This window comes from Globicephala melas, chromosome 12 (assembly GCF_963455315.2).
Source record: "Globicephala melas chromosome 12, mGloMel1.2, whole genome shotgun sequence".
In the NCBI taxonomy this organism is placed as follows: domain Eukaryota; kingdom Metazoa; phylum Chordata; class Mammalia; order Artiodactyla; family Delphinidae; genus Globicephala; species Globicephala melas.
The window spans coordinates 62,757,035-62,771,600 of record NC_083325.1 but is presented as its reverse complement, the minus strand read 5'-3'; the positions used below and the strand labels follow the sequence as shown (position 1 = coordinate 62,771,600).

Sequence of the window (14,566 nt, the reverse complement as noted above, 5' to 3'; positions counted from 1 at the left end):
ATATGTATATGTATAACTGATTCACTTTGTTATACAGCAGAAACTAACACACCATTGTAAAGCAATTATACTCCAATAAAGATGTTAAAAAAAAGATCTACAAACAGTAACTGCTGGAGAGGGTGTGGAGAAGAGGGAACCCTCTTACACTGTTGGTGGGAATGTAAATTGATACAACCACTATGGAGAACAGTATGGAGGTTCCTTAGAAAACTAAAAATAGAACTACCATATGACCCAGCAATCCCACTACTGTACATATACCCTGAGAAAACCACATTTCAAAAACAGTCATGTACCACAATGTTCATTGCAGCTCTATTTACAATCGCCAGGACATGGGAGCAACCTAAGTGTCCATCGACAGATGAATGGATAAAGAAGATGTGGCACATATATACAATGGAATATTACTCAGCCATAAAAAGAAATGAAATTGAGTTATTTGTAGTGAGGTGGATGGACCTAGAGTCTGTCATATAGAGTGAAGTAAGTCAGAAAGAGAAAAACAAATACCATATGTTAACACATATATATGGAATCTAAATTAAAAAAAAAATGCTCATGAAGAACCTAGGGGCAAGACGGGAATAAAGACGAAGACCTACTAGAGAATGGACTTGAGGATGTGGGGAGGGGGAAGTGTAAGCTGGGACAAAGTTAGGGAGTGTAAAATAGATAGCTAGTGGGAAGCAGTCTCATAGCACAGGGAGATCAGCTTGGTGCTTTGTGACCAGCTAGAAGGGTGGGAGAGAGGGAGACACAAGAGGGAAGAGATATGGGGAAATATGTATATGTATATCTGATTCACTTTGTTATAAAGCAGAAACTAACACACCATTGTAAAGCAATTATACTCCAATAAAAACGTTAAAAAAAAAAAGAAAGTTAAAAGACTTTCCACAAGAAAATATTTGTAGGTTCTGATAAGGAACCTGTATCTAGAATATATAAAGAACACTTACAACTCAACAACAAAAAGGCAAGCCAATTTAAAATGAGGAAATTATCTAAATAGTCATTTATCCAAGGATTCTATGAATTTATGTTTACCTAATGAATAATGTAAATATCATCATCTAAACATAAATTTGGACAACAGAAGTCACAGAAAATTGCGTATAGTATTATTCCATTTTTATAACATGCAAAAACAGACCATCTTGTACTATGGTGATAGAAGTCAGGACAGTAGGTAACCTTAGTAGGGCAGAAAATGGAAGACAGGATAGGAGGGCTTCTCAGGGTGCTGGTTTTTTTTTTTTTTTTTTTTTCCTTTTAGACATTTATAGAATCTCACTCTACAGCTTTCTTTTCCAGAGACCCAACGTTTGCTGGGGTTTTTTTGTTTTGTTTTTTGTTCTTGCCCACACTGCAAGGCTTGCAGTATCTCAGTTCCCCGACCAGGGATTGAACCCAGGCCACAGCAATGAAAGTGCAGAATCCTAACCACTAGACCACCAGGGACCTCCCCACAAAGTTCTTTTTTTTCCCCACACACTGTATTTTACTTTTACAAGAGATAAATAAACTGACACCAAGCATTGTAAATGGATGACCACAACAAAAGCAACAATGATTGCAATTACCAAACATGAAACACACTCATGCTTTGTCATAATATTGACATTCAGTCCAGTAATCCTCCACTGTAACAGCTCCTTTACTTTGCAGTGAAAATTGATTTGTATATTTTTTGCCTTTGAGTCCTTGTGGAATTTTTTTTTTTATTCAAACAGAAAGTCACAAAAATTATAAGCATCCTCATCAGTTCACTCAGTCCCATGTAATTATTTTTTTTTCATCTTGATCTTTGTTAGCACTTTTGTGAATTCATCAGTTTTCCATTAGAGTTCTGAAAATGCTTATTCATTCAGTTCAGCAGTATAATCAGTTACCAGAAACCTGTACTTGTCAGAGTCTTTTCCATGAATTCCTTGAAGATCAAACCCTTTTATAGAAACATTTTTGCAAAAGCATCAGAGTACACCCAGGTATTTTCTTTTTTCTTGACGTTGGTGCTGTTAGAGAGATGTTTATGTCATGAAAATTCATTGAGATGTGCATTTATAATATGGGCACTTATCTGCATAGATACTTGCTTCAATAAGAACATTATAAATGGATGCTGATTGAAGATTTTTAAAGAATTTTATGAGTTAAATTAAGCTTGAGAGAGACTTCCCTGGCAGTCCAGTGTTAAGACTTCGCCTTCCAAGGCAGGGGGTGCGAGTTTGGTCCCTGGTTGGGGAGCTAAGATCCCACATGCTTTGTGGCCAAAAAACCAAAAGATACAAAAGAAGCAATATTGTAACAAATTCAATAAAGACTTTAAAAATGGTCCACATCAAAAAAATCTTAAAAAAAATAAGCTTGAGAAACCGCAATACGTATATCAGTGTGTTTTTCAATATGGTTATCTTTTGATTAAGCGTCTTTTTCTTATTTTAAATTTGTATTATGCCATATTCTAGAAACAACTGAAGTTGGGTTTAAGAGGACTAACCAAAGTATAGCAAGACATAGATGAAAAAGAGGGAAAGAAAAGTAGAGGTAGAAAATAGAAGCATATGATCACAATTATTCCCTATATTTATAAGGGATTTGCATTTCTTTCATCAGCCTTTGTCTTGTTTTGCATGCCTCATTAACTATCCTTATCTTTCCTGATACTTAATCAGGAAAGTACAGGGGGCATCCTTCATCTGTTCACTGTTAGAATTTTACTTATATTTGTCCAAGTAAACTACAAAGTGTCTCCTCTGAGAGGTTCCAAGGGGGACAGTGCGAGTCCTTAGTGAGGGGAGAGGTTCTGGGAGAGGGTGTCATGCTTTATCCCCCAACACACTGCAGTCCTTGCCACCCCTTATTCCTCTGAGCCCTCACAGCCCTTGCCTGTGTCATCAACGTTGATATTTATTACATACAGTCTGAGTATGATAAAAAATTGTCTAGATTTCCTCCATTTGCCAGTTTTTTGTTACTATCATGAGTCTCAAATAATATGCTATTAAAGAAAACTTCCTCAAAACCGTGTTGGTATCTTAGACTGCTAAATTGTGATTTCTTTCTTTCCAAGCTAAAAGTTCACAGCTTTTAGAGTTTACTTACAAATAGTTGTGACATATAGACAAGAATGAAAGTGTATTCCTGTAACTGTAGACTCATCTTTAAACAGAGAAGAAGTAAAAATATTTCAATAGTGAACTTTTTTAATTGAAAAAAACGTATGTGAGATAAAATCCTTTATTTACTCTTTTGTGGTTCAAAGGACCACAAACATAGCTTTGAAAGGTGTGGCTTCTACTCTTGATTTGGCCACTGACAACATGATATAAAATTGGCCATTGGGCTTCCCTGGTGGCGTGGTGGTTGAGAGTCTGCCTGCCGATGCAGGGGACACGGGTTCGTGCCCCGGTCAGGGAAGATCCCACATGCCGTGGAGCGGCTGGGCCCGTGAGCCATGGCCGCTGAGCCTGCGCGTCCCGAGCCTGTGCTCCGCAACGAGAGAGGCCACAACAGGGAGAGGCCACAACATTGAGAGGCCCACGTACCGCAAAAAAAAAAAAAAAAAAAAATTGGCCATTAACCCCTTTGGGCTTCAGCTTCTTCACGTTTTTTTTTTTTTAATTAAGGGCTTGGAGTAGATTATTTTTAAAGTATGATTTCTGCTCTTCCTCTACAATTATCATTTATTCATTGCCTAATGTGCAATGAAGTAGGCTTAACTCACTCGAAACTGCTAATGATCCTAGAAAAAGGGCTTTACTAGCATCTCCATTTTACAGGTAAATAAACTGTGGTAGAGACGGGGTAAACCTTTTGTTCAGAATAATACAGCTGGGCAGTGACAGAGCCAGAAATCCAACTGATTCTGTGTGACTCCAGAGTCCCTTGCGGTTCTTCTCCATTATGTAATCCTACTTTTATGAGAGGCGGTATACTTTCTTCTTTAAATGCATTCATTCTGGAGCTAGCCTGCAGAGGCAAACCCCAACTCTGCTACTTACCCACTATGCAACCTTTAACAAGTTACTTATTCCCAGGGTCTCAGTTTCAGTCTAAAAAGGGGGATAAAATAATTGTTCCTTCTGTTATGAGGTTGGAAAAGTTGTATACATAAAGGCTGTTATGAGGTTGGAAAAGTTGTATACATAAAGTACTTAGGACAGTGTCTGATACAATAAGCATTCCTTCAGTGTTACCCACTGTTATCAGTGGGTAACGCTTATCCTTACTTATCCTTACTCTTACATCAAAAGTAGAGCCATGGGATTAAAATCAACCCATGCATAGATGTGGTTTGATTGTATCAATTTTTCTATGCATACTACTGTTCACTTTGCATGACAAAATATTCAGTTCTTTTAAATTGAAACTCTGCAAGTCAAATGGAATTTCATTTGTCCCATAATATCCTTGCCAATTTGATGTAAAAATTAATATGAAAAATCTCTTCATGCTATGCATGACTTTACCAGGGCTTCTAACTCCTATCAATTACACAGCAACGTCCATTTTCATGGTGAATCATTTATGAGTAGACATTCAGTTGGATGGTAACACTCGATGAGACCCATTTCAAGGCAGACTGCACAGTATGCCCAGATGTGTGCAGACACATGTACACCCAACTGGAATTAGATTCAGAATGCCCATGTTCCAGTCCTAACTGCTGATCCTTGCTAATAAAGTAGGAAAAAATCTTTTAATTTCTATGGGGTTAAATTTCTTCATCTGTAAAATAAACATAATACCTATTCCTTTATTTGGGTCTATTTTGAGGATCAAATGAGATAAAAGCTGTATATAGTGCTCTGCAAAATTCAAACTTCTCTTCAAAACTAAAATACATTATTATTGAAACTTAACTTTTAATTTTTTTAAACTTTGCTTTTTTTTTTTTTACATCTTTATTGGAGTATAATTGCTTTACAATGTTGTATTAGTTTCTGCTGTATAACAAAGTCAATCAGCTATATGTATACATATATCCCCATATCCCCTCCCTCTTGCGTCTCCCTCCCACCCTCCTGATCCCTCCCCTCTAGGTGGTCACAAAGCACGGAGCTGATCTCCCTGTGCTATGCGGCTGCTTCCCACTAGCTATCTATTTTACATTTGGTAGTGTATATATGTCATTTCTACTCTCTCACTTCGAAACTTTGCTATAAATTCAGCCTGATTTGGCAATGGCCTGTCACACTACAACAGTTTCTAAATCTGGGTGCTCATATTTCTGTGCTTATCTCTCATAAGAGATCAAATACTTTGATGTTTCTAGGGTTACACAGATTATCTTCTCCAAGGGAGGTTTACTGCAAGGACCCACAAGAATAAGGGCAAAGGGGAGTCATCTCACAAATTACATACTTCTCTCATCCTAGTTATTCCAGACTGTGTAATGCACTTAGAATAATACAATGAGGCCCAGTGGTCTATCTTTTCCTTGCTCACTGAGCATTCCAAAAGAGAGTATTAACAGGCCGTTGCTCTGTACAGAGCTCCTCTATCAGGCAAGAATTTGCTCTTTAGCAATTTGTGTCCAACTTGCAGATTGTAATTCCCAGCTTATACACCTGCCCACAACCTAGCTCGGTATAGCTAGGATCACAGGATTGATAGACCATGTTGTACCAGCTTTAGGAGCTTATGCCAAATAGGAACTGTTGGCCACTTTCTTTTGAGTGTGTATCCAAGACTTGAAGATCATGGATTACTTCTTCAGTTTAGCTGGTATTCTCCTTTTGAGGTTTACTTTTCTGAATCGTGTTTCTTAATCTTAACTCTTCATTCTACTGTTTTTTCAGCATTGTACATTAAAACAAGCAAGCATGCCACACTTGATTGAGCAATTAAAAACAATTTGGCCACACTTTCTTTTAATGCTGAATGAGCAAGCTATCTAAAAGGACTTTGGGAGTTATTAAGCTTCATACCTACTAGGCAATACCAAACTTAGGGAACCAAAGAGGGCCCAGGATAATCTGGACACAGGTTTGTTCCACCAAGTTCAACTGGAAGATTTTATGAAAAGAGAGAAGATAACTACTGGCCATAGGCCTGCCCATCACTCATAGCTGCAGATATTTTTCCTCTTCTTTTCACTACATTTTAACATACAGTGCATAACAGTCACTGAGCCTGAAGCTCATGCTAGAGGAATTTTTCTCTTAAATATGTGTAGACCATTTTTACATAGAATTCAAAGTCATTCAAGGTGGAGGCTTATTTATTTATGTATGGCAACATCTCTCTCTCTAGATATATCTAGCCTTGTTTCAGTTTTATTTGGTTGCCTTTTTTCTGACTTTCCCTGATTTTGCCGTTTTAATATTAGTGTTTTTTTTTTAATGCAGTCCTTGGTGAAATTGTAAAAGCAGGACATACTGAGAAACATAAAATCATCAAATGTTTATGCTATGGATCAAATATAATTACTCAGTTTGGGATACAGCCATAGATAGACATTTGCTGTTGGAATTTTAATGTCAAGTGGCAAGAGATTTCCATCTACTTTCATTCAAAAAGTTCATGGGCATGTGTCAGTCATCATATTTGTTTTTAGAAATAACATTACAGTGTTCCAACTTGTTTTTCCAATTAATTCTTCTCCACCATTACATTCTCACCATAATTCTACAGTAAATATCTAGATATGACCCCTATTCAAGAGCTATTTCTTATTTCTCTGAAAATTTCTGGAAGAAGGGATGTAGCTTTGTGATTTAATTGGATTTTTTTCCAATACAATAATAGCATGCTTCTAATTGTCAGATATTTTAAGAGAAAGTTAAATAAACACATTTTATGAACTGAAAACAAGTTTTATTGACCATTAACTTTTATAAGCTAATTTCAAGGTAGCACCTTGTACATTCAAATATGTTGCATCACTTTTTATTTATGGGTAATTATATCACTACATGATTTTGGAAAAATAGTGAAAACTTTTGGAGGGATCATATACTTAAAGTCACATAGGAAATTTATTAATGCAATTAATGTTTATATGGTTATAATGCATATTCTATTGACTTTATAAAATTCATTTAAATACTAGCTGTTGAGAAGTCAGTAAGTAATGAGAACTTGGTTTTAGAAATGCACTTTTAATCTGGTAAATATTAAAATGAACTATTATTGTTTTGACTGTTGTGGTTGAGTGACTAATATGTAAATCCTAAATTATGTTTTCTTTTTACTAACATTCAACCTTGCAATGGGGGACAAATTCTAGATTATATGATTGAGTTTGTCATAATCACATCTCTTATGTAATCCAGATTTGCTACCCCCACGCTGAGGCTGGAAAGCTTCATCCAGTGCTGTTCTCTGCTACTCAGCCTAGAACCGTGGATGCTTTCCAACCAGCCCACTTACCTCCAATGGCACTGTTCCCCTGGAACTTATTTCAGAGTCTACCTTGCATGCATTTTTGCTGCTGACCCTGAGTACATTCTCCTAATACCTTTCTCTAGACCTTTTTCTCTTATGGCCACCCCTATAATTGTCTCAGGTGGCTTGAAAGAATTATAGGGGAAAAGTTATAGAAATTGATTAGGGGAAGGCCTGACTCATCAGTTTTCCAGACATACCAGATGTATGTGAATTATAGTTTAGGCTTGAGTAGAAAGAGATACCTGCTCCTGTTTCCAAAGAATTATTAACCAATCTAAGGGTAGGCAGTGCTATATTATGTACCACACAAATAGATAATGGTCCTTACCAGGACTATTTAAAATTATTCCCCATGCCCAGTAGAGTTTACTGTCCAAATGTGATAAATAAACCTTTGCTGGATGATTCAGTGAAAATATTTTTGAAACTGTAAATGTCAACACTACAGTGTATATCACTCATTTACACATTCAATAGACATTTAATCAGGACAAATTTTATGTCAGCTGTTATATACAAATCATGTTATTGAATCATCACTATAAAGCTTAAAGAGGGTAAGACACTTAAAGTCACACAGCTAATAAGTTTTAAGTCTGTTAGATTACTAACAGAGATCTGTTTAATTTCAAATCCAATGACTATTTCACTGTATCTCAGTTTATTTTACATCTCCTAGAGATGTTCAAAAACAGCAGAATAATAAAATTATTGAGAATGAGAATGGTTAACACCTATTCAGTTCTTTCTAAGTGTTAGGCATTTAGCAAAGTGTCTTACATTATTTATGTTATTTAATACTCACACAATACTCTGTAATAAATACTGTTGTTCCTATAATGCTGATGCAAAAACTGAATTTCAGAGAATCAAGTCACACACTCAGAACTAAATTTTATACTCTAGCTGTCCTACTCTAAACTCATGTGTTTTACTATGTGGGGCAGGGGGCTGATAAATGTGAATAGGATAAAGGACTATCAAAATAAAGACTGGAATAAGTTATTTACAAAGGGAGGTTTTAGCTGGATAAGTGCATAAACTGAGAGAGCTCATAGAGTCTAGCTGCAAGAGTGATGTACTAAACAGGGTTAGAAGAAAGAAGTACTCAAGTATACCTTGATAAATCTGAATGAGGTTTTGGGGTGAGGTTAAATTGTGGAACCATTTATGGAAGATCAACTCGTGGGAATACAAAAAGAGGAAAGTTGGGTAACCTGGGCATGCAGTACTATGGAAAATCCACTAAGGCAGAAGGGAAATGAATGGATAAAGGCATTTTTGATTACTTTCTGTCAGGAAGTTGGCTAGAACCACAGTGAAGGAATAGGGAGTTTGAATGAAGTAATTCAAACATAGATAATGATTTTTGAGGGGTTTTAATGGCAATAGGAGTCTATCGCACACTTTTAAGAAAAAGACATATGCTTTAACTCATACAATCACTTTTATTGGCATAACAAAATGGCAATATTGGGCTTCCCTGGTGGCGCAGTGGTTGAGAGTCCGCCTGCCGATGCAGGGGACACGGGTTCGTGCCCCAGTCCGGGAAGATCCCACATGCCGTGGAGCGGCTGGGCCCGTGAGCCATGGCCGCTGAGCCTGCGCGTCCGGAGCCTGTGTTCCGCAACGGGAGAGGCCACAACAGTGAGAGGCCCAAGTACCGCAAAAAAAAAAAAGGCATTATTGTAATCAATAAGAGTTTCAAACATTTCCTACATTTTTCCAATATGTAACGTAAAGGCAAATGTAGAAAGGACAAAAGAAAACAGCTGTGTATGGCTCGATTTCAATTTATTTATTTGATTAGTATCTCTAACTTAAGTTCACATTAAAATAGAGGAGAAAATTCTTCTCTATGCATAGAAATATATCTCATTGTAAAGGTTAATAACTTAGAAACTATGACAGCAATTTTCTTCAGTACTGGCTTGATGTTAAATGGAAGAATATTCCACTACTGCTAACTTTGAATTTTATCACTATAGCCAATTGAATGCTATTGAGCTAAATAAAAGGGCCCTGGCAAATTTCTGTAATGAGAATTTTCTTATTCATATTACTTACACTTGGATGAAGTAATTTTCCTCTTTTTACCAATAAAAAAGGTAACATTTGTGGAAGTTTCTTTCGAGAGGTCATTTGCAGATATAAACACTTTTTTGAAAGATAAGAAAGAATGGCTTTTCTGTTTCTAGAGATTCTCATGTTTCAATAGACATTAAAACCTTCACAGAAATTATACCAGCAATGTCAACTTTGAAATACCTCCAACATTGTCAACTATGTTAAGATATGGGGATTGAATAGAATAAATAACATTGTTCTGAAAGAGTCTGGAGTAGGATTAGAATAAACTTTTTAAATGAATATGCTTGGTTTCAGTTTCAACTATTTTTAAGCTTGAGCAACACTTTTTTTTTCAACAAACACATGGTTCTTTAAAATCCCCAGAGATCCAACCTGCACTATTTTAAAACATTTGCCCACTCCTTTGCCCACTGTTTCACTTTTTTAAAAAAAATCATAATTACATTGGAGTGTTGATTACGAAAAGTATTGATTAAAAGCATTGCAAGATATTTCAAAAGACTATCAGATCTAATATTCACCTTCTAGGGAAGACTTTTAAATGGGTTGTTATACTTGGAATGGACAGGTATAATACCCAGAACTGATCATCATGCCATCCTCATTAAAGCCCGCCCAAAGTTACCAACAGAGAACCCAAGGGGTGACCTACATGTGATTCCACAGATCTAACGTGGTATCAAGATCTGGCTCATGGCAGTTAAGTAGCTTAAGTTCATCACCGCAATTTTCATCAGCCAGCCCTCCACACAGTCACCCCTAATGAAACACAATCTCCGAGCAAATACCAAGTGCTCGTGGAAATACAACCTCAAAAAATGTTCCTTAGCCTTCTGTTTCAACTAGAATGCTACCTATAAGCTTCCTCTATATAGAAATTCTGAAGTTTCTGGAGATTATATGTACGTGTGTATATATATATATATATATATGTATATGTATATGTATATGTATATGTATATGTATATGTATATATGTGTATATATATAGTTATATATAGTATGTTATTATGTATAACATGTACATATATATAATCTTAAACACTTTTCTTATAATATATAATACATTCACTTCTAGTTATCATCTCCAAAGATTGAAAACACTGTCCAGGTAGATTATACATGTTTACAAGTAACGTGTGACCCTTATAAGGAACCCCAATTCATGCCCACTTCCTCAGGCAGGTTAAGTCATCATACTTCTGTCAGTTTACACATAGAGGTCTTATTAACTAAATCTTCAATCCATTCAGTTTCTCTTTTCTAGACCTTATTTTATTTTCCCCTTCCATCAGATTTTGTGGCACCATTTTCCTTACTTTCTTAACTTTTCTAGTTATTGTTTAGTTTCTGGGTTATTGTTTTGAACTTGTGTCCTAAGCCCTCTGCTCTTTTGCATCCACAGCTTCCCAAACAACCCTATCCACTCTTCGACTACTACGTGTTTGCTAATGAATAGTAGTCCTATCTCTTTTGTAATCCAGATCTATATCTCCAACAGCCTACCAGAGATCTCCTTTCATGTTTCATATATGCAAAATGGAAATAATTAAATCAATCAATCCAACAGAATACAATAACAAATCTAGCCCCTTCAACGTGTTTAGTTTTTAAAGTGACATCATGACTAGATTTAGTCACCGAAGGCAAATTTGTATTTATTTCCTTAACAGCACTATCCTCTACTTTGCCCCTTCTAATAGGTCATCAAATCTTGTTGATCTCTACAGCTTTGGTCTCTTTAATCATGTGTGTTTTATACATTTCCTCTGCCCCTTACTTAGTCTAGACTCCTATAATTTCTCATATGACATAAGGAAAATAACCTCCTATATCGCTTGGTTGTAATCATATTCTCACATCCTTACCATAGAGATACACACATTGCTTAGATAGTGAATCATGTTAGTAACAGATGTGGTGGTAAAAAATGTGCTCTCTGTGCTAAAATAACCTATATACCATGTAATTTTTAATAAACTATTTGTTTTTAAGTGGCTCAGATATCTACATTGCAGGAAATATTTAATGTAAGGTTAAGATGAAAGGAAAAATGTATGGTAAATTTCAATAGATTAACAGGTGCTAAATGGTCTGGGAGATCATAGGCATCAGGGGTAAGGGTGGTTATCAGTTCTGCTATATGCATTATCCAAAGTCACAAACACAAGAGAATCATTTCCTCTTTTAAAAATAATCTTGGGCTTCCATCTTTGACAAACTTGTCACATATAAAACTTGAATTGGAGTTATAAAAATCCTGTACCTTTTTGAGTTTAAATAACTCAGTTGGATCAACACTTCATGTCTAGAATGGCAGACTAAATTAAATTCAGTTGTAAGGGGAATGAAAAAAGATTGCAAAGGTAATGGAAATATACTACCCCATCAATACAAGGACAGGAAAGTCAAGAAGGTGAAATGGTGGAGAAAAGTCCTCTTGAAGGAAATGAAATTAGAAAAGAGATTCCTTTGGACTAATTGCCTATCTACTGTATGGTAAGTAATGTAAGCCATTTGAAATAAAATTCACTTAAAAAAAGAAAGTTTTGGTGCCGCTGGGAAGGGGAGAAGCTGCTGCCGCCGCCACCATTGCCGGGAGCCGCGGAGACAGGTCACTACCTTTCCATTTCTCACAATTGGGCTGAGCACGACTGAACCGTGGGGGAACACAGTCCAGACGACAGCGTCAGCTACTTTGAGGTAGAGGAAGATGAGCTGACCCCTGATGACAAGATGCTCAGGTTTGTGTATAAGAACGGACTGGTGCCTTCCTCATCTGGAACTGTTTATGATAGGACAACTGATCTTATCGAGGATCCTGGCACTTTGAAAGACGAAGATGACAACGGACAGTACAGAGAACACTTGCCTTTTCTAGTAGGGGGTGAAGAGGGCTTTCATCTAATAGATCATGAAGCAATGTCCCAGGGTTATGTGCAACACATTATCTCACCAGATCAGGTTCATTTAACAATAAACCCTGGTTCCACGCCCATGCCAAGAAATATTGAAGGTGCAACCCTCACAACTGCAGTCGGAATGTCCAGAAACGAAACATAATGAAGTAAAGCGGTACCAGTGCACCTTTGAGGGCTGTCCCCGCACCTACAGCACAGCAGGCAACCTGAGCACCCACCAGAAGACCCACCGGGGAGAGTACACCTTTGTCAGTAATCAGCAGGGCTGCAGCAAGGCCTTCCTCACCTCCTACAGCCTCAGGATCCACGTGCGGTGCGAAGTGAGTGCGAAGTGCAGGGCTGTGAGAAGGCGTTCAACACGCTGTACAGGCTGAAAACACATCAGAGGCTTCACACAGGGAAGACGTTTAACTGTGAATCTGAAGGCTGCAGCAAGTACTTCACCACGCTCAGTGATCTGAGGAAGCACATTCGAACCCAGACAGGAGAAAAGCCATTTCGGTGTGATCATGATGGCTGTGGAAAAGCATTTGCAGCAAGCCACCACCTCAAAACTCACGTCCGTACACATACTGGTGAAAGACCCTTTGTCTGCCCCAGTAATGGCTGTGAGAAAACTTACAGCACTCAATGCAGTCTCAAAAGTCACATGAAAGGTCACGATAAGAAAGGAAATTCATACAGTGCACTTCTAAATCACAATGGATCCGAGGATACAAATCACTCACTCTGAGGAATTTAAGCCTTCTGTCCACAGATTCCGAATTTCAAGAACATTCCAATACAGGCCAGAATGCTCACTTTCAGCACACTTTCACCAGCCATCATTTTTGAACCAATGTTCCAGAAGTCAGCTGACCCAGCAATCCAGGAAGATCCTCAACAGACAGCCTGGCATCTCTGAGCCACCCCGGTCTCTACTACCAGCCTCAGCACCGTCTACTCCTCTGCCTGCTCCCTCCCTAGGAACTGGCTCCCAGCAAGCTGCATTTGGCAACCCACCTGCTCTCTTACAACCTCCAGAAGTGCCTGTTCCCCACAGCACACAGTTTGCTGCTAATCATCAAGAGTTTCTTCTGCACCCTCAGGCACCGCAGCCCATTGTGCCGGGACTTTCTGTTGTCGCTGGGGCTTTGGCGTCATCAGCGGCAGTGGCGTCAGCCATGGCAGCACTGCCTCAACCACAGAGTACTACTGAGCCCCTGCTGGCCATGGTCCAGACTCTGCCCGTGGATGCCAACTCCGTCCTAACTAGTAATCCCACTATAACCATCACCCCGACTCTGAGCATGGCTCTCCTGCAGCCCAGCCTCGTCACGGGAGAACAGAACTTACAGTGGATACTGAATGGTGCCACCAGCTCACCACACACCCAAGAACAAATTCAGCAAACATCTAAAGTTGAGAAGGTGTTTTTTACCACTGCAGTACCAGTAGCCAGTAGCACAGGGAGCGCTGCACAGCAGATTGGCCTCAGCGTCCCTGTGATCATCATCAAACAAGAGGAGGCCTGTCAGTGTCAGTGTGCTTGCCGGGACTCCGCCAAGGCGCAGGCAGCCAGCAGGAGGAAGGGCTGTCCTTCCCCTCCTGCTCCAGCGCTGAGCACCCAGCCTCCTGATGAGCCCAGCCTAAAGCTACCACCGCAGACTTTTTCCCCGACCCCGATCCCCCTGTCGTCCTCCTCCACCACATCCTTTTCCTGTGAGCAAAGCAGACAAGCAGTGACTCCTTCAGACCCTCAGACAGAAACGTTACGTGCCATGGATACGTCAGAGTTTCTGTCCCTCCAGAACCTGGACACGCCGTCCAATCTGATTCCCACTGAAGCACTACTGCAGGTGGAGGAGGAGATGGGCCTGACCAGCAGCTTCTCCAAGTGAAAGACCTGGAGGTGCTCACCTCTGGGAACAAAGGCTGAGCAGGAGGCAGAAGGTGCGATGCCTACCATCGTGGGGTCAGCAGTTTGAAGGAGGAAGAAATCTACTGTTTGAAATCCTCACCTTTCAGACTCATTTTCTTGGTCACAAGACACCTATGGTCACATAATCTATGAAATAGGAGGCCAGAATATAAAATGGAGTAAATATAGCCTCTTCAATAAGTGGTGCTGGAAAAACTGGACAGCTACATGTAAAAGAAAGTAATTAGAACACT

The 14,566-nt window shown here is 38.7% G+C and overlaps 1 pseudogene; it reads left to right on the top strand.

Moving 5' to 3' along the window:
• Positions 1-12,149: 12,149 nt before the first annotated feature.
• LOC115854006 (metal regulatory transcription factor 1 pseudogene) lies at positions 12,150-14,292 on the top strand (annotated as a pseudogene).
• The last annotated feature ends 274 nt before the right edge of the window (positions 14,293-14,566 follow it).